Here is a 22,090-nt window from a genome sequence, read left to right on the forward strand (position 1 = left end):
GACACACAGAGAGAGACAGAAAAGGTGGGAGGAGATATTGTATCTAACACCAAGCAAGAAAATCTTCCCAACATTTAAAAAGTAACATTTACATCCATGGGATGGACCATATTTGATAGTTTGTAAATTCTTCTCCTTTGAACAGGCTCTGAGAAGATTCCATAAAATATCAGAAACATTTTATAAGAGTTGATTTGATCATCATCTATCATTGAAATATCCATGTGGACTCAAAAATCATCATTTATATTGCATTTGGGTATAACAGATGCAGGAGCCTGTAATGTGATATGGATTCCCTTAGAAATACATTCATCATTTGAATGTTACTGTGAACTGTATTTTGCTCCGAAATAGGTTTCCCCCACATTCTCACCAGAAAGAGAACCTGAAAAGCATTTTTTGAACCAGCACTATATTAACCCATTGTCCTACATCCCAAAGACCAGAGCCTGAAATGGCAGTGGCTGTTGGTTTAAACACAGTAGCCTGTGAGGAAGTAACTTGTTAATTAGCCCTTGTATCCATTGGCTGATCACGGTGACCTTAAAGATAGATATTTTGTTCTTGGTAATAATAGTAGTAAGAGCTTATTATGTATGAGTGCATCTCAGGTGTGTCATATATGACACTGAAAAATCACATGTTTATCATTTGCCTTTTGTTAAGAGCTCTCAACACTTCAACTTTTCTCCCTACAATATGATATAAGGTCAATTTTACTATCAACCCACTTTACAGAAAAGACAGTCCCTTTTCTAATGGCTTCAAACATTCCCATCTGGTGGGAATTGAAGTTTCGTTGTCTCGAACACAGCAGAGAGCATTGCTTTTGCATCTTGTCTTCTTGGCCAGGAATGCCATATTGAAGATTAATCTTCAAGTGGAATAGAGGAGAGCAAGGAAAAGCAAGCAGATCAAGAAACAGGCTGCTCCTGGAAAGCTTCAAGTTCCGGAGAGAGACCACAGGCTCAGTGCCCGGTGAAAGGGTTTCTTTACTCACTCCCACCAGAAGCAGCAGCAGAGGCAACAGCAACACCAGCAGCAGCCACACCAGCAGCAGCCCTGCCTTTCTCTGGGTTCCTGTTCATTAGTAGTCAAGGTTTTCATTGTGCTCAGCAAAACAGTCACAGAAAATAAATGTGCTGCACAGATGGGCCCATAGAAAATCTACTTGATGTATTCTTGAAAATTCACAGCTAAATGACTTTGAAGAGATGGGGTTTATTGTGTCCATGATTAAAATGAGGTGTGGCATGAATCTTTCAGATACAATGCTGTCTCTGTAGAGCTTTTGAAGACTGATAAGGTACAAAGTGGTAAGTGCCCTCTGGTTGGGGATGTGTCTTGCTTTATTGAACCATTCCCCTCATGATGAAATACATTTGCACTATATTTGGTCTCTATGAGGTTTAGTGTGGCAGTAGAAACTAAGCATGCTCCAGGTTTCTTTCTTTCTTTTTTTTTTATAAGCCAACATCTTTAATTTAAAGGTTTTTGATCTGGGAAGTTCAAAGGCTTCAGGAATTCAATTCATCTTTCCTTGGACCACATATACCATTCACACTTCAGCCTTCCTAAGCTATCTGGATTGCTTGTCAGAAATGCTTGCTAGCTTGGGCCCATAGGAATAGGGCCCAAGAAAGCACATGGCTAGTAAGTGCCACTGATTATTCTCAGAATACTGTTTCATATATATATATATATATATATATATATATATATATATATATATATATATATATATATATATATATATATATATATATATATATATATATATAGTTATAAAGTATTGATATGTAATCTATTTACTTTACATAATTTTTTGATAATTTGTTCTCCCAAATTGCTCACGAAGTTGAGATTTGCAATCTCAGAGTCCACAGGGCCGATGGATTAGAGACTTTAATACCAGCAAAGCTAATTTAGTTAGTAACATTTGGACCAGTTTTTGTGTCATTACTTTTTAAAACTTTTATAATGTTGGCTAGGATTTTATCATGGTGACACTCACTCTAGGGATGTCTAGGCTACTAAGTGCTTGCTGCTCTTACATATGATCTGAGTCCAGCTCCCAGCACCCATAAGACAGGTTCTTACAAGGATCTGTCTCTCTAGTAAGAGGAGGTCCAATACCCTCTTCTGGTTTCTGTAGGGATTCTCACATACGTGCACACACCTGCTCCTTCACTGTATGCACAGAACTCAAAGTAAATAAGTATGTTTTGGAAAGGCTCCCTAATAACTTTGTAAAGAAAATTGCATGAGAAGATAGCTTTATAAAGAATATCCAACAAACACCATTGTACCATTTACTATCAATTAAGAAGAGGCATTTACAAAAATGTAGGAAACACAACCTCAAGAAAATGAAAGATAGAACAGAAATAGTCTACTCACATTGCAGATCTATATTTCCATGGAGAAATTGGCCTGAATTTGTAAAGTTTCAAAATATGAGAGGAGACTATATTCTGTATGAAAATTATGGCTGTGAGCTATATCCTGTGCACGACTGCACAGCTTGTGGTTAATTTTGTACCAATTTGACCACCATGGGAAATTTTTGAAAGATTATTTGGACAAAAGCAGAATTATAGGTCCCCGTGCTTTAGTCAAACAATCAGAGTAAAGGGACTTAGGACTGTAATTTTGATGAACCCTGGAGGAAAATTATATATGGTAATCCCAGGAGATGCCATATTATAATTCCTGTGGTTGTGGTGCTATCTTAGGCTTAGGGAAAATATGTGGCTTTAAAGCAAGAATGGCCAACTAAATATGTAAGAATTTGCCCTGGGATTTGAGTAGGCCTTCTTTGTAGTATCTGCAGACGTATAGAGTCAATGTTTATCCCATAATCTCACCAGATTCCTGAGAACAGTATCAGGATGCTTTACATGTGTAAAGATGTAATATGTGGTGTAAAGGAAGATCACAAGAGTTCTAGCAATCCAGAAACACATTAACCCCTTGTATGTTAATACACATCATAATCCCAAGCTTTATGTGTATGTATGCATATATATATACGTTGAATATATGTATATATAAACATATATAATGAATATATTTTTATATATATGAAGAGACACAGCGACATTGAGACAGAGAGAGACAGAGAAACAGTGAGATATAGAAAGGTAGAGAGCGACAGAGACATAGATAGAAAGAGAAAGAGTGAGAGAGTTCTTAGTAATCCAGAAACACATTAGTGCCTGTGTGTGTTCATAAACATCGTAATCCCAAACTTTCTCTCGATTGTTGTAAATCTGGGCACTTAAATTACAGTGATCTTTCTTTCTGAAGTCTGCGAGGTTCCTTAACTCTACAATAGTGTTTGTGATACCGAGTTCTTTTAGGATAGAATTAATCTCTATTCTCCAACTACCTTGATTTTTCCAAGATTAGAAGAAAAGCATCTACAGAGCTGATTTCTGATTTCATTAGCACGGAAGCATGTGGTTATTGATTGGGGAAGAACATTGGCATTGTATAGAATCTCATGGAGCTTAAAAAGGGAAGACTGAGAAGAAATAAGATTGTCCTTGAAGATGACTACTCAGCACAGACTTTGGCCTTTACATTCAGTCACAGATTCCTAGCTAGAGATGTACATAGTTCTCAGAGGTATAACCATGGTAGAACACCAGAAATACTACCTTCTATGGAAGCATCTTTCATTTTTATATGCATTTTAAGATACAATTCAAATAGCTCCTACCTCATCACTTGGAGTAAACACATCTCCCATTGCTATGGTTTTCTCAGTAGCTCACAAGTGCATGAGATTCACTTGAGAAACTTCGAAGGAAGTTATTAGCTTTTGGACCCACAAGCAGTTCAGAATTAATTGGTATAGGTGGCTGTGTGGGTTTTAATATGTCTTCTGTGACTTTAATGTGCAACAAGGATTGACAACCTCCAGTCAATAGTGTGACATCATCTCTCTTGACTGTATTTCAAAAGCATCCCAGGCTCCAGAAAATAAATAAAAGTAAGGGTGGATGTTTCAAGTGGAAGTAGAACGTAAGTTCATCTGCAAATGGCAAGCAATTCTCATGTAACAATGCTACCAAGTCTGCAGCTTTTGAAAGGTGTAGTGTTAGCAGGAAAACTCGGAAAGAATTAGTAGACATTTCTTGAGCTCTAGAGTCATCTTGGGAGATGGAGCTCATTGCTTAAAATCAAGAAGGAATAAATGGAAGATGGAAACGATCTTTCAGGGTCTCAAGTGGCCTTCTCAAGATCATGTAACCTATTTTTGAAGGGCTCAAAGACAAGCTAGCCCAATAAAAAATTATCGAATAGCACAAAAAAAGTTTCTGTATATTAATTTTTCTTCTTGCGCTAATACTTTCTTCCTTTTTATTACCAAATGTGTTTTATATTATGGATCATAACCACAGTGATTTATCTTTGATCTTCTCTTTAACAGCTTCGCTAATATAGAAATATGTATCATAAAGTTCATTTGTTTAAGTATACAATTCAGTGACCGTTAGCCAATCTTCAGTGCAATGTAACCATTACAGGAACCTAATTTTACAATGTGATTTTACTACCTCAGGAAATCACTTGTTATCATTAGCTGCCTCAGGACAAGTGTGGTTCTTTCCTCAGCCAGACTCGGGTATAAGAAAGTAGCTAAAGAGGAGAGTCACGAGGAAGGCTAAGGCAGTGGTATCTAAAGCTTGTTACTCCAGATGAAGTCATTTGGGTAGGTGTCGCTCGCACTCCATTCACTCAAAAATAGAAGACTCATTTCAGACCCAAAGGCTGTGGTGGACTCTCTAGTTTTATCAGTGCATGTATTTGGTAGATAATTCACCAAGAGGAAAAAGGAACAATCAGCTTTCAAAGTTTTTTCTGTCTCCATCAAAGGCTTGTCCGGGTTCCCTGTGTCAACTTACACATCTGACACTAATTTTCTTCGTTGTGTATCTGATCTTTATTCTCCTCTTCCATAGCTAGAGGATCGCGAAAGCATCTGCTTCCCTCCTTGCACCAAAGCAGATATTGCTCGCTTTTGTTTATTGATGCTGATTTTTCAGAGGTTTCCTAAAATTGAATGTGCACAGTTTCAAAGGTAGCAGAAAACACGGTTTGTTTTGTGTCGAGAACGCATTTTGCTTTATGTCAAGAGTGCATTTTGTGGTAAATTATTGCTATTATTTAGTTTGATCATTTAAATATACTTAGAAGACATATTTAGATGTACCTAATTTTGAATGCTTTCTGAAAACTGCTAACCTTCCAGTGGTAAAGCTTTGTCATGTCTCCTTAATGTATTTGTGAGAAAGGACTGAGATTTCCCAAGTATTACTCATAATAGCACCTTATGTTAGTGTAGAATGGGAGGTGGCCTGCTCCTGTGATTCTTCCAGACTCCTCTGGAGCTTTGGCTGCACAGCAGTGCCACCTAGCTTTTAACCCACAAGCCGCTCACTTTTCATTATTATTTATAAAACGAGGGTTTATGATCATTGTTACTATTATTATTTTACTTAAAATACAATGAAGCACCCGATCAGTCTTTCCTCCTTCCAGAAATGTGGACTGAGATTAGTTCAGGAAGCGTGCGTGGCAGCATGAAACCCACAGTGTTTATTTGAAAACCCTTGTGATTGGAAGGGAATTGGTGTCAATGAAGGAAGAGGCTGTGAAATCTGCTGAAGAGTTTCAAATGTCAGAACTGCATATTCATGAGCCGCGGGCACCTGTGGCCTTGCTGTGAGGTCTTCCCGCAGATCCTGCCTCTGTGGTGCTCAGAATGGCAATGACGATGCTTTTCACGGGGCCTCAATATGTATCTTCATATAAACACATATATAACACACACACGTGTCATACATACATATGATTCGGATGCATATGAGAGAAACGAGTGGAGAAAAGACCCACAAAATGATTTCAGGAGTAGGAGCACAGCCTGCCTTCTCTCTCAGAGAGAAGCCAGCTGGAGCCCAGCTCTGCCCAGGAGCTGATGATGCCCATTAGGAACCCCTTCAGATGAGGGCAGATAAGCTTGTTTCCGGTACCAGACAAGGAAGACACAACAGACCTTGGCCCTTCCTCTGATCTCTTTCCTGGTCCATTCCACCTCAACATGATGGGCAACGCCTTCACAGGCCTCGGTCTTAATCTTCTCAGCTCCCAAACAGTGCTTAAAAAAACACATCAAGACAAATCGATAGTATTTAAGAGGGGAGAACCATGGTGCTTAGATTGATACTTTACATAATGAGCCCTTTATGAGATGTAATGCCAACTGTTAATCAATGGACATGCCAGCACTGCCTCTAATACAACCTTGTAGAGTTTTTTTTAAATTAATCCTTATTAAAAATATTGACTTGTTGTGACTTGCTGGGGCTGCTCCTGGATCTATTTTTTATCCTAATTAGGAGGTTACGCGGCAGTGCTTGGGCTGCAGATAATAATGTAATGATTATTGTCTTAAAATCTGGGAATCGATAGAAGATACTATCACACTGTGCCAAGTGTCACAATTATGAAAATTACTAAGAGATTTTTTGAAAGCTTTAGCAGAGCAGGATTTTTGTTTTGTTTTGTTTCCATTTTTAGATAGGTTCAAAAAGTTGTTTTGTTCTGTTTTTTTTTCCTTGTGATCAACTACAAGACCTCCTTTAGACGCTGCGCAGTCCAATGGTACTTTCTCCGAGAGCTGCCATCTTCCTAAAATGATGGAATAAAAGTACCTCATCACTTTAACAAGCTTACCCCAAAGGCACTTGTGCCAAAAATACTTGACTGGAATTCTAGGATTTATTTATTTTTTAACAGAGTGTCTGAAGATGTTCTTACCCCAAGCGAGGTCTACTAATTGATAGAAAAAGAACAGAAATACATAGACTCAGCAAATGTGAATTTGTCCAGAGGATTCGGGATGTGACATTCAGGGAAGACATAGCAATAATAATAAAGACTCGTAAGAGTTAAATGGTAGATAAACCACAGGTAATGCTCTAGGTATAGAGAGTGTGTGGACTCATGTGCTTTTTCTCAGTCCTAGAAGGACTGTGTGTGATTTGTCACGTTTCATGGACAGTCAGTTGAGGCCTGGAAAGTTGAGTTATGTAGTCAACAGTACAGAGAAATCAGCAGATCGAAGACCTACCATGGCAAGCCTCTGGCTTTTCCCAGCCTCTGTCTCCTGATGGTTGTTTTTGACGACTGAAAGCTTGTCATCCTCCTTACCCTGTGACTTGGGAAGTGATGGGATAAACTGAAGAAACACTGGAGTGCAAGACCCCGTCAATGATAAATGATTAGGGACTTCATTTGACCACACTGGGCAAGCAAGCCTCCAGCCTTTGGAGCCCCTGGACTGACAATGCTTTGGCCAAAATGTTCCAGCCTGGGGTAGCAGGCAGTGAAAGGCACTGCTGGGGACCTCCATCCTCCCCAGGCCCCCTGGTATCTGTGCTCCCAGTTCCCCTGTGCCTACTCTCTGCAGAGCCATTGTTCTCTGGCAAATTAGGGAGGGGTGTGAATAGGTGGGAGTCCCACTGTTTAGTTCTATGTTTGTGAATAAGGGAAATGTTTTCCTTCTATAGCCTCTTTAGAGACAATTAAGCATTAGCTTTTGTCAGATGCTAAATTATGAGTGAATTTAGTTTAAAGTATGTGAACCATGCACCCTTTGAAATTTGCCTGAAAACGCTCATTATAAAGCTAATGCTATGAAAAAGCACTCCCTTTCAGATGAGGGAAAGCACCTGAATAGTTTTCATAAGTGGCTGCGCATCGTCTGAAAGCATTCTAGTGTTGCCCGAACCTCTTTCAACACATCTTTCAACTGGGAAACTTCACATTCAGCGTGTCTGTAGTTCTACAAGACTTTCAATAATATTTAAATTGGTTAACGGTATTTCTTTTATATCTGTTTTAATGCTGTTATTGATTGGGGGTAGATAAACTTGATTGTGCATGAAATCTTATTTTTCCGCACAAAGGAGATGTGATTTGAGCTCATACAGGAGGAAACTGCACCTCTGATGGGGGAGACCTGTGAAATTCCAGGGGTCCAGGTCAGAGAGCTGTTTGCTGAGGCCTTTGAACTGTGCGGAACTGACTCTTCTGACATTTGTTTCTTGAAGTCGGTGATTTAAAAGAGCTCCTGGACGACGCTACTTTAATAAATGTAAGAAACAGAAAAAGGAAGTTCAAGTCACAATGTGAAAATAAGTGCTTCAAGTGACCCAGGATTCGGTTTTGCTTGAGCTGCTAGATATAGCCGGAGAGTTAGAGTATTAGTCCTTCACACTCCCAGGAAACCCAACTGCCATATGTGTGAGCATTTTAAGAAGGCATGCAAGAATATAATAAACAGTACTTTTTTAATGTATGCATCTTAAGACAAACCAATGGTCTTTCGTTTTTTTTTTCTGTACTATTCACACGTAAGAAAATGAGGAGATCATTGTCTTGCAAATAAGAATCAGGATATTCGAATCACAAGCTGAAGGAAGGACACCTGGGACCAATGTGTTTTCCGCATCACGGATGGGGTACATACATCACAGAGAACAGGGTGGTGGCGGTTGGATGTCCTCCTCAGCTTCGGCTATAGGGTCACTTCAAGCAAATGAAATCACCACTGAAAAATCTGGATGCTTGTCTTTTAAGAAACTTAGGATGAAATTGAACTTGAACCAAACCACAAGAATCCTAGCTGCAGCTCTGTATCAGAGCGTGTGTATGGTCTTTACAGGGCTCTGGGGATTTAGGTGTCATCGAGGGGCACGGGGGCTCCTGCCTGTCCAAGGCTAACGGTCTAGTTGTAAAAATGAGGAGGATTTTTGCTTGAGGGCCTATAAAACCATACAGACATCAACAGGGAAGCTCAAGGAATCGCTGGCCAATGAAAGAAGAATGAGGAAGAGAGAGCTTTGAATTACAAGAGTAGTGTGATGGATGATGAACTCGATGCTTAGCACGGAGCCAGAAAAGTGGGGATTTGGAAAAGCAACAACACAGCACTATTGTCCAAAAGTGAGTAGAGAACGTAATGGCTCTTGTGTGTGGGACCCTGTAGATGGTTTTCTCTGTGGATTTCAACTCTTCCTCCATGTCCCCATACTAGTATTTGTCTTGTAGAATTAAGCAAGAAGCACATACCCACACACTTAGCCAACAGTCTTTACATTCCTCCAACTGTTTAGCGAGGCTTTCATATTTAATTTTGGTCGTAATGCTGAGCAGCACAGTGTAAAACGGTACAACACTAACTTACCACACAAAGAAAGATTTATTCAAGGCCAAGTAGTGAGAGGCAGACATTCAGCTCTGGAGGGATCTTCTGCTCTATGGCAATTTTTCTTTATCCGGTGCTTTTTATGTGATATCTCAAATGCAGCATGCTCGTGACAAAGACCATGTGTATGGTATGTGTGTATGGTATGTGTGTGCTGGTATACATCCCTGTGTATTTCAGAATTTTCTACCTTATTGCTGTAAGACAAGACCTCTCATTGAAGCTAGAGTCAGACTGTTAGCAATAAGCCCCAATGATCCTCTTGCCTTTGAACCCCAAAGTCCTTGGATTACAGGTATATCTGTATCTATCCATGCCCAATGCTTTGACTTTGGAGGAAACAGAACTCAGGTCCTTACACAAATGGTTTTGATTGCTAAGCCATCTACTCAGGCTTTTAAGGAAATTTTGATATAAATTGAAATATATATATATATATATATATATATATATATATATATACTATGTACTATATACTATATACTATATACTATGTACTATGTACTATATACTATATACTATATAATATATATATTTACTACATTAACATTGAAATTGGCTAAAAACTATTTTTCTGTACTTGCAATATGAATTAGTAGAAACAGCACTTTCCAAGTAAACTTGAAGGCCTGAGTTTGTTCCTTGGCTCCTATATAAAGGTTAAAAGAAAAAAATGGCTCAGCAACATTGTCTTCTGACCACCATACATGCTTCAGGGCACATGCATGCTCCAGTATGGATCCTGTACACACACACACACACACACACATACACACACAAACATAAACATGCACACACACACACACACACACAAACATAAACATGCACACACACACACACATACACACACAAACATAAACATGCACACACACACACATATACACACACAAACATAAACATGCACACACACACACATATACACACACAAACATAAACATGCACACACACACACACACACACAAATATAAACATGCACACACACACACAAACATAAACATGTACACACACACACACACACACACACTCCTAGTGAATAAAAATTATAAACATTTTCTAAGGTTAACACTGAGAAAAACCTTTCCCCTAAAATCTCATGACAAATGGGTGTTTATTATCTTAGACATGTATCAAAATTTGACATTTTTAGTTTCTACTTAAAAAAAAAAGTCACAACAACTTTTATATATGGCTAATGGTTGGTCCAGTCTATATGCATATAAGTTAGCAAGAGAAATTATTGAGTAAGTATGTTTTTATGTTTGTAAATCATTTTTACCTTTTTAATAGTAATTTTCCAAACCATAATAAGAAATAATGTTGATAGATGATCACCAGAAAGATATTTTTATTCTGTAGAATGATCATTTCTGAACAAATGTGCCATTAGGCCTCCTGATAGAATTGCTAACACAAACTTCGATTTTATTTTTCTTTTTCCTTCTCTTCTTCTTCTTCTTCTTCTTCTTCTTCTTCTTCTTCTTCTTCTTCTTCTTCTTCTTCTTCTTCTTCTTCTTCTTCTTCTTCTTCTTCTCCTCCTCTTCTTCTTTTCTTTTCTTTTTTCTTTTTTCTTTCTGCTGTCATGCTACATGCTAAAAATAGTGGAAACTTTAAGAAAGTCTGCCATAAACATATTATTTTATGTGACATGACTCAAGGGAGGAACCTGCCTATCATGGCCAATACTATTTATTAAGGATTAAACACAATAAAACAGGCTGCTTTCCTTAATTCGGATGGTATATCGTATATCGCACCTACATAGTGTTCTTTGATTTGATTCAGGGAAACGTAGCCTTCTTTGGTACCCATGTGGACACTGTTTTGAGTAAGGTGGCACCCATTCAGTTTGTAAAGATTCACTTTATACTTTTGGATTATCTCTTGTTTTCTACTCTGATTTTCTTTCCACCAGAATACTTCCATTATGTATTTTGTTTTCTCAAAAGATTTAAAATCTGTAAAGCAGTGTGGGAATGTGGGAAACATAGAAAGTAAACATGTAGACACATATCAATTAGAGCATTTTGATCTACTTTCTGAACACGCACCTTAGTTCTTGCATTGTTCCTGAAAGATGTGGGATCTATTTTTTAAAAAAGTTTAGAAAAGGAAACATGAAGGTTCTGCATTAGTTAATACAAAGAGTTGTAAATTGAATCTATAATGATGACTCTGAAATTTAGTTATACGTAAGAATCAGCAGAGATGCTGTGTTAGGGCATGTGAGTGTGTGCAGCCATGCACATAAGCATGTAGAAGCCAGCAGTCAGCAGTCAATATCAGGTATCTCTTTTTTTTAACTTTGTTTTTTATGTACATGAGTAAAATAGCTGTCTTCAGACACACCAGAAGAGGGCATCGGATCTCATTACAGATGGTTGTGAGCCACCATGTGCTCTTAAGCACTGAGTCATCTCTCCAGCCCTTTTCTTCCATCCTTCCTTCTCCCTCTCCCTCTCCCTCTCCCCCTCCCCCTCCCCCTCCCTACCTCCCTCCCTCCCTCTCCCCCCTCTTTTTCCAGTTATCTCCTGAATGGCATTCTACTCATTCTCTATTCTATCTTTTGAGCAAGGTCTCACCAAAACCTGTACATCACCCATATGCCTAGATGTGCTAGCCAGCAAGCCTTGGGGCTTTCCTCTGTCTCAGGCCACCCCAGCACGGTGATGATAAGCACATGACACTGAACCCAGCTTTAATCATGGGCCCTAAGGGCTCAGCCTCATATCCTTAAGCTTGTAGTGCATGGCCTTGACAGATGGGCCTCGGAAGAGGGATTCTTAAATGCTCTCTGTTGGAGTTGAGCCTTCGAGTTTCTGATACATCAGTTTCAAAGCTTTGTTTTTTAAAAAAAAAATGTTGATAAGAAGGCAAGATAAAGAGGCACTGAGAGAAGTCCTTGGTGAGTAAGAGTCTATAGAAGGAAGAAGATATTAGATGAGCTCAAGAGATTCCTCAACGGGTAAGAACACTTCCTGCTCTTACAGATGACAGGAGTTTGGTTTTCAGCATATAGGTTGGATAGTTTAGAGCTGCCTGTAAATCTCATGCCTCTGGCCTCTGTAGTAGACCTTTACTCACGGCACACACCCACACACAGATACGTATAGAGAGTTAAATATAGAGCAGATCTTGAAACAATAAACAAACTTTTTTCCCCATGGGTGAGAAATTTAATATGAATTAATTATTTATTCTTTATTATAAGAATAAATTTTTATTTATTATTTATTTAGAAAACAATTGCTTCTAACTGACTAGGTATACGCTGAGTGCCTGTTATCTTCAAAACTCTTATATAATTCCTAACACAGAGCATACAAGATGCCGTGGCATCCTGGGTGAACTGAATAAGGTTGTCTCTCCTGTTTAGCATCATCACTGTCATCTTCCTGAAGCATACGTTCAAACATAACCTTGCAAAGCAGCTTGCTATGTGCGGAAGAGCACAGTGTTCTAAGACACTGCCCTTACAGTCAAGGAGACTCGGCTACTTGGACAGACAGGACATGCCCATAAAAAAGATAATTAACAATGCCAAGTAGCATATGTTAAGTGCCAAATCTGTGGCAGCAACCATAAATATTCCCTGAGTTTCACAGAGGGAGATCAGCACTATGGAATCTAGAGTGGGAGGCTTGGTAGAGGAAGTGGAAGGCCAAGTCTTGACCTTGCTCTTTGTGTAGGGATTAAGCAAATATTTTCCTTAGGCAGCTATACTATCCCTGAATGACCACTCGTGGTTCACACTTATTTAAATTCTATTTTAAAACAAAAGTGGCAGTGTTGGGTATGGAATGTTAAGACTTAAGACAAGAACAACCCTTCTCCTTTGTTTTTATTTTCCTGTCCATTTTGATAGTTAAATGTCTAAAAGTCACCAATCAAAAACCCAGTCGGAAGACAGATGAGATGGCTCAGCAGGGAAAAAGCACGTGCTTCCCCAAGTTTGATGGTCTGGGTTCCATCCCTGGTGCCTGTAGTGAAAGGGAAGACAGAACTGAATGCCAAAATTTGTCCTAGGACCTCCAAAAAAAAATGGCCATAGCATGAGCCTACCCCACCTTATGTATACCTTCACCACACCTCTCCAACACGTGGTGGTAATAAATGTAACTTCAGATTCTGAGAACAAACATAAGCCAGTGGAAAACATATCTTAGGGAGGGACTTGAAAAGCCCTGACTTATGTTCATATTAAAAAACAATAACATTGATTTGCAAAGGAAATCATCACCTCATAAATATTCCAACCCACCTTGGTGTCCCTGGTGCATGTCACACACACTTTTGTACTTCTTGCTAAAAGCAAATCTGCTTTATCACAATTAGGGAGACTAAAATTGTACCCAAAGATACTTTTTTTCCATTATAAAAATAAGAAGATGCTTGTTAACATGTAATGTATTCGCTTAATATGATAAGAAGAGGACTTGACTTCATTTTCCCCCTAAGTATAAAAGACAGTTACAAAGACCTGTTTTTATTGTGATGCAACAGAACATGTCCCAGCCAAGAGGGAAAGTTAGCATTTGTCAGCATCAGAAAGAAGCATAATTCCCATGTTTGAAACACCACAAAAGTGTGATGTGTGTGAGTGAGCTGACACAGAGGCTCTAGTTAATAGGCTAGACATTGTAATTAGTAATCACTTAAGTGAGTTTGGAAGTTCTGTCAGACAAAGGAAAAGGAAAAGCATATAACTTATGAGCATGGTTAAAAATCCATGGTGGGATAGGGCTGTTGGGAGAGGGAGCACCTTCGTGGAGGCAATGGGTTGGGGAGGGGGATACAACTGGGGGGAAAGGGAATAACATCTGAAATGTAAATACAAAGAATATCCAATAAAAAATTTAAAGTTCATGCAAACATTCACTGATGTGCAGGTGGTTTCTGTTTATGGGAAAGCATACTTTTAACATGTCTCTCATAGAACTCGGGGCAGAGACAACAGCATTGGTCCCTTAATAAGCAGAGAGTGAGAAACAGCATAGGAGGCAGATCCCTTTGAGTTACCAAAGGCATCCCTCCCTATCTTTGTGCGTCAAGGTACACAAACATCATTTAGTCGGGAATAAATCCTCACATCCAGGCTAAGGTCATAAATTTCCAGTTTCTAAAATTATTTTTCTTCAAAAGTTCCTTCCTTCTGTCCCTGCTGCTACTGAGTTGCTGCTCTTTTGCCTTTTACTTTTTCTCCCACCAGTTCCAAGAGCCAAAGTGTATCATGATACTATCCCAGGAAAGTACTTGGGGCTGGGAAATTTCAAAGGCTCCATGATGCAGACATTCGTTTTTCCCATCCTTGTCGAAGGGTTGAACTGTTTGTTTCACCAGGATTCCACTGTACGCAGACAAAAGTAAAGTCGGCACCATTTTGAAATAGAAACCATCTCTAATTCACTTCTGAGAAGCCAGGTATCTCATAGTGATGAAGCTGAAAGTATTTGGCCTTTATCAAGTTGGGCACATCAAGGCTGTGGGGTTTTCTTGGAGGAAGGTCATTCTATAAACTTCTCAGCCATGGTGGTTGATTGTTTTGGCACAAAGTGATCTCTTTTGCATTTCAAAACAAAGAGGGACTTGAGGCTCAAGGCACAGCTGACTCTCATGGTTTGTCCTTCATCATATTCTGAGAGGTTATGTATAATGAAACACTAAATAACACAAGAAAATGAAATACCCCCTCTTTACCCACCATTTAAGCATTTGCTTATAATTATCTGTATGTTGGCTATTGTTTTATCTTATTTATTATTAGAAATTATTTGTTTTGGAAACGAGATATTACTATGTATCTCAGGTCAACATGAAACTACTGACCTTCCCAAGTGCAGGCCAGTGCCAACTTTTTCTATTTTTTTTAGTTTCGGTTCTTCAACTACTGTGTTTCAGTCTACCAATTTCTTGACCCTACTTCTTCAGTCATGGGACTCCTTCTTCCTGGGGTCCAACATGTATTTGTTTCTTACACTTAACCTAAGAGAACAACACACACGACCTACGCTTTGACTATACTACTGGCCCTCTATATTCATGAGCTACATGTTGGATTCAAACAATAGACAGAAACTAGCATTTTGGAATATCTGAGAAGGAGACACAAGCTTAAACTAGGGCAAGCAAACTCTAGTGTATATGCATACACTCTGTATATTGGAGATTATTATACTGTGATTTGGAAGCTGAGTGTTCCTGGGCAACTTTTATTCTGTCTCCAGATCTGTTTACTAATTTCTCCCAAAACAACATGTATTTGGATTAAATTTGTAATTTTCATGATCTGGGAGAAGATGATTTGCATAATGGACGGTAAAAACACTAAACCCAGGAATGCATGTAGGGAACAACAGCCATGATCTAAAGATGAAATGTCGAGAATTTGGAGTGCTCATGGGGATTATGAAAGCATGTGATAGGTCACTCTCCCCCTGTCGTAGGGCAGCAAAGACAACCCAAACCTGGCCCCGTATCTTCTATTCTTTCCAGTATCACTGGTTCCCCAATAGACTGCTTTTCCCACTCAGCATGTATCTGTGTCTGTGCCTAACTCAACCCAGACACAGCAATATCTCCATCTCCAAACGCTATCTGCTTTGTTCTTCTTCTGCTGGAAGTAAATATTACCCAAAATTAATGCCCGTATTTATTCCCTAAAGCCTTTCCAGTGACTGTTTTTCCTGTTAAGGACAGATGGCATCTTGGCAGAACAGCAACCGTTCCTTTTGCAATGCCTGGAGTTTTCTTGATCAACAAATATCTTGTGAGGAGACTAGGAGCCTCTGTTTCCTATCAGGCCACAAATTCTGTGACAGCATGCAGTTGGGTTTGTTTGTTTTTTTTTAACAGATCCTCAGTCTAGACATCTATGATTGGAAGATCCTGCCCACCCACTTCATTACTTCCTGGCCGTTATCTGAGTGCCTGCCACCTGGTAGATGTTCAATGAGTGTAATTAATAATGATTGAAGGAGTGAATAAATGAATGAGTAAGGGCCTTTCATCTGAGATATCCATATTCCATCCCATAATTTTCCATTCTAACATCTGTAGAACAATCGATGTCAGCATTCACTTACTGCTGACCAGATCTTTGCATTGGATCTGTCCTTGGTTACGTGTGTGTGTGTGTGTGTGTGTGTGTGTGTGTGTAGTCTTTCATTTTACCTTCTTAAGAGTTAAAAGTGCATCAGTGTTTTGAAATGGGGACTGACACATGTATGATGATCACCAGGACATGTGTATAAGACACTTTAAAAAATGCTGCATCTCTACCTTTCTAGCCCATGAATCAGGTATGGGAAAGTACAGACACTGATGACCTTGATAGCAAAATAATAACTCAGAAGTGTTGTTGGACAAACACAAAGAGATGTTAATATGGAATATGGTGTAATGTGTGGTATTTGCATATCTAACCCATAAATAAAGTGGTACTCTTAATGTGAACAAGCCTGTGGATCTTTGTATAAGTGATTCCTGAGAGAGACTTCCTACATTTATCTCTTCAAATGGTGAGTTCATTCCTGCAGCTATTGTTATGAAACGTTCACTCTGCACCAAGCATTCTGAGTATCCCTACATATACTAAAACACATCCCCTTGAAGGGCTTTGGAGATGCAGTCCCTCCTCTCTCCCTCTCCCTTTCTGTCCCTCCCTCTTCCTCCCTCCCTCCCTCCCCCCCATCTGTCTGTATCATACTGTTAGTAAATTGCTCTGTCATATAATTCCCAGCATTATAATCTATAGCTTCCAAGAGACCTGGAGGCTCTAAAACTGAGATAAAGTTAACCTTTTTCCTCTATAAACTAAGGGCATCAGGTATTTTGTTACAATGATGGAGAGGTGAGTAACACATCTCATTTCAGTGAGTTTTTCTTCTGTTTCTTCTTTCTTTTCTTCCTGTTCAGTATCAGGAAAGAACTCCTTCTGGTAAAAGGGAGGAAAAAAACTGGACAACATAGTTCTAAATATTCTATTGATAGGTTCATTGCCTCATAACAGGAAGAACGGGTAGATCATTATATCCATGGGAAGAACTTTTTCCTATCCATTAGTTTTTCTATCCACATATGGTTTTATCTCATTAGTTAATAATTTGAGTTACCAAAGGAAGCTATCAGAACTCTGTGTATCTTCCTTTTTCCTGGTCCTCAGAGAAGAGGGTGTATTTCTTCCTTTGTCTTTGTCCTTAGAATGATTTTTCCTCCTAAATCAATTGACACGTGTCCTTTGGTCTTGATTTGGGTCCCAAGCCTGTTATCAAGCTATTCCCTACTGTTGGAATGGCTTGTACAATTTGATTTAGGATGGGGGGGGACAGTCAAATCTCTGAGCAGAAGGATGGGGGTGCCATAAATAACTTGTCTTAGGTAGAGGTCATGTCCCTACGTTTGTGGCTCTCACACAGGAGAGATGGCAGGATGAATGATGAAGGGAAAAGGACCAAGATCCACATCACACTCCCTTATCCTGCCTTTGAATGTTCTGCAGATGGCTCAGAAGTCATGTGTCCCCACATCTATCACCTCCCTGCCTCTTACAGTATGTCTGTTCCCACAGTATTTTCCATGCCATGAGTTTTTGCCGACATCCTCCTGACCTTGTACATGAACTAGAAGTCAAGGAGTTACTTCTGACGCCAGTTTAACACCAGTCAAAAATGCCTCATTCATCTATGCATAGTACTACGAATCTAAATGTATGGATAGCATACCAGGCAAGCACATAAAACTGGTACAAGGGGTTATAAGGAAAACATTTATTTCTTCAGACACCAGACAAATGTTTACATGCAAATAGAAGATTGAGGCATGCTCTGGAAGCAGAAATCAGAGGGGGGAGAGGGACAGAGAGGAAGAGAGAGAGAGAGAGAGATACAGAGAGACTGAGAGAGGGGGGAGGGGAGGGGCAGGGGGCAAATTCTCTTAGAGGAAGTGATACTGTCTAAACCCTAAAAGGAGAAGGACACAGAGAGGCAGGGGATGGGATGAGGCAGCTCCACAGAAAGCAGTGCCACTACCCCAAGCATCCTTAAGGGACTGAAAGCCTACCAGGAAGACTGTGACACAACACAAGGCAGAGTAGAGTGCTTCAGGAAGAACTGATTCTGTTTACAGATGCCAAGGGGTCAGAGGAGACCAGGAGTGACAGGGAATTGCCTGTCTCTGGAACCCTGAGCTGCTCTGACTCTAGTAGGGTGTGGTAGCAACAGAAGTAAGATTGGAGTGGGTAGAAAAATGATTGCAAAGAAACAAGGTGGGGACATTCATTTCGCAGATACTTCTGAAGAATGTTTCGGTGAGTCAGTATAGAGCAGCATCTAATCACTGCAGAAACGATTGCCGTAGACAGGGATTCATACTGATGTGTTCGTTTCCTTCCACATTTACCTTGAGAGTAAGAGCTAGAAGGTCCACGTGCTCATCAAGAGTCCCATGAGAGCAGAGATGTTTTCCTGTTTTGATTGTTTGGGTTCTTAAGCTGTTATATGGCTGCTTCAGCCATAGAGAAGCCTCTGATACGTTCCAAGTTCCCGTCAGCTGTTTAAAGATTAAGTGAAGGAAACACTGCAGACTGTTTGTGGGCGTGGTAGATAAAGTAGACAATACAAGGCCCCACGTGCGTGAAACATCTCCTGGAAGGATCATCGCTGAGATCTAAATTATTGGAAACATCTTATGACATTTATCGCAAGTTTTCTTTTATTGTAATTAAAGCAAGTAAAAGCAAAAGGGGAAAGCAGAGGCACCGGGGCTCTGGCTTTGGGATAATGTCTCCAGCCTTTAAGGAGTCTTCAAAGGAATGAGGCAAGAAGGTTCAGTGAAAGTCAAGAAGGGCGGGGAAAGATGTTTTCCATCGGTTCTACATTCAGTGTGCCTGTGTCCAAAATACCTCAGTGAGCAACTTAGAGGGAGAGATTTATTTTGCTCACAGCCTCAGTGAGCAAGCACAGTCAACCTTTCCCTTGGCCCCGTGTACTGGGGTAAGACACCTTGTTAGCAGAAGGGTGTGTCTCAGGGTCAGCCATTGGTAGAGGACTGGAAACAGTCATCAGGAAGAGGCCAAGGGTAATAGACCCAGGGACCCGCCCTTGTATGTTTTCTTCCTTTATACCACGAGAAACCTAAATGTTTGAGCACCCCCTCAATAGCACCAGCCCCTGAGTCTCTTGAGGAAACTTCCTATACAAACCAAACAGTACTGAAGAAATACTACAGAAGTATGGGCTGTTTGACATTGTGCCTCGTAAGAGCCCCTGCCTCCTGTCCTGCTGGGTAGTTTGTGCCACTGGAAATTTGTATGCAGAAGAGGAACCTCTTGCTTGATTGCTTTGCTCTGGGGCTTTGCCTTTGAAATCATGTGGCAGTGGACCCACGGGTGTTTCTGGTGGAATAGTAAAGCAGTGCCGTGGCGGGGCATGTGCGGGGAGAAAACAAATGCACCCTTGAAAGGCTCTTAAAGAAAAAGCCCTGGGAGCTGATCACTTGGCAGGTTGGGCTCAGCCCAGTTTTGTCAGGCCCCAGGACTGAGAAGGGTTCAGCTAGGGTCACTTCGTCACCTTGTCTGATAGTGACCATCTTTTACCAGGGATCTCTCTAACTTCCAGATTTGTCTCCATTTCCTTCCCCCTCGCTCTCGTCTCAGGCCCTGTTACATCATTTGGCTGCCAGGACCCGTCCACACACTTGTCTTTCTTACCTAACATCACCCCTCCCCCCATCTAATCTCTTTGTGTTGAAATGAGATTGGTTATCCCTTACTCAATCACACGGAACCCTGGCCAAGACTTTCACACCATACCTGAGACATGTCCAAATGCCTTACCTTGGCTTTTATGGCTGCTGGTCTCCCAGATGTTGGATGCAGAATTGTTTTCTGGTTATTCTTTGGTGAGAAATTTTTTGGATTTTGTCTCCTTTCTCCCATGATTTAACCTAGGAATGCCTTTCTCTCCCTGTCAGTGAAAACCGTGGTTTTAACCTTATCCAGATCTTGTTGGACCTTTGTTTATAGTTTACTAAAGTTTGTGTTAAATGCTCCTCCTGAGAAACTCTGTTGGATTTGGGGACTATCTTTCATCATATGATGATTCTGCCGGAGGTGTTAGCATCCAAAGCATGAGGATGCTTTTCTCTTCAGATCACATTTTAATAGTGAACCATGATTACTGCAGAATAACAATGGTAATTCAATTGTTATTCTGCAGTAATCATGGTTTACTTATTCAATTGCCTAAACAAAGGAAAAGCAGTGTTTCCTGCCATCTGACCCAACTGCCATCCCATTAAACACACCCTAACCACGTTCCACCAACTGAGACATTAATTATGGTTTTTGAAAAATGTCCATGTGGGAAATTTAGAACTACCAGTGACTTCGAAATATATCCATGCCACGTGACCTACAGTTATATGCCCACATTTCTCATGACTGCTGTTTCCCCAAGGAGGGAGCCACTTCCCGTGAAGCAGCGAGAATATTCTGAGTCTCTATTAAGAGTCTCCTTTGTGACAGTGAGGTGGGAGGCTGGGAGGCCATGGTCCCAGGATTGATTCCCCAGCCTCAGGCAATGGGATAGTGAAGACCCAAATAGTTTGCAAAGAGAAAAATACTAGCTGCTCTAACCTTGTCTAGCAGATTGTTGGCTTGCTTGGCTTATACGGCAGCCCCTGAGCACTGTTTCTCACAGCTTCCCAAGGGACACGAGTCTCTCTCTCTCTCTCTCTCTCTCTCTCTCTCTCTCTCTCTCTCTCTCTCTCTCTCTCTTCAGGGGGAGCATACTACTTTATCACTTATATGCACACAGAGTGCCATCCTGTGGCCTAAAACGAGCTGTGTTTGTGTGTGGTTGTGGCAGCCTGTGATATTTATAAGGAGTTTTACAAGGAACAGATATGTAATAATAGAAGTCAGATTCCTCAAACCTCCCTGAAAGTATGACCAGAGAGAGGGAGGAGAGAAGAAGAATGCAAAAGGACTCCTTAGGATTCCTGTCAAATCGCTTCCAATTAGAATCCTCATCTGGCCCATTGCTGGTTCTACCCTGGCATCTAATTCTTAGTTGCCATTTTAATTCCTCTGCTGGTTTCCATGGTTTCCCACCCCACCCCCCTTTCAAATGTACATTAGCGGATGATGTTTGCTCTTGTCTTAATTTCAAAACAGATTTTAAAACGCTAATATTTGTAATGTCGAGAGATTAGGTAACTTGACTTAAGGAAATAAGGCATTTCACACTTGGGCAAACGGCAGTGCAAAAATGCTTCCCTAACAAACGATGCAGGGTGGCTCTCTCCCAGCGCCTCAAGCATGGAAAATCACAGGAAGTGAAATGTGACATATGACTTTAATTCTCTTCCTTAATTCCAGCCAGGGCACAGGGAAACAGGTGTTTACATGTGCTTCTCAGAGAAGTGTCAAATGATACAGACTTCATGCTTGATGACTGGCACACTGTTTCTATAAAATAAGTAAATAAATAATACAATGCACAGGTTCATGTCTATTGTTCCAGAAGGGTATTCAATAAATGCTGCATTGCTGACATCATTTACAGGAATTCAATTATTTTTTTCAGAAACCTGCCTACCTGGCGATAGATAGGGTTTTGTATCTGTAAGAGGTCCCAAAATAGATATGCCAAACAATTGCTGAAGGTGGCTTTTTAGACAAAGGAATACTTAATGACATAGGACATCTTCTCCCTATGCTCATATTCTCAACTTGGTTCACGTGAGTGAACCATAACAAACTGAGAGCAAGCCGCACTCTCTTTCTAACCAGAATCTGAAAGCAAAAGAGAA

This window comes from Micromys minutus (assembly GCF_963924665.1).
Source record: "Micromys minutus genome assembly, chromosome: 31".
NCBI lineage: Eukaryota > Metazoa > Chordata > Mammalia > Rodentia > Muridae > Micromys > Micromys minutus.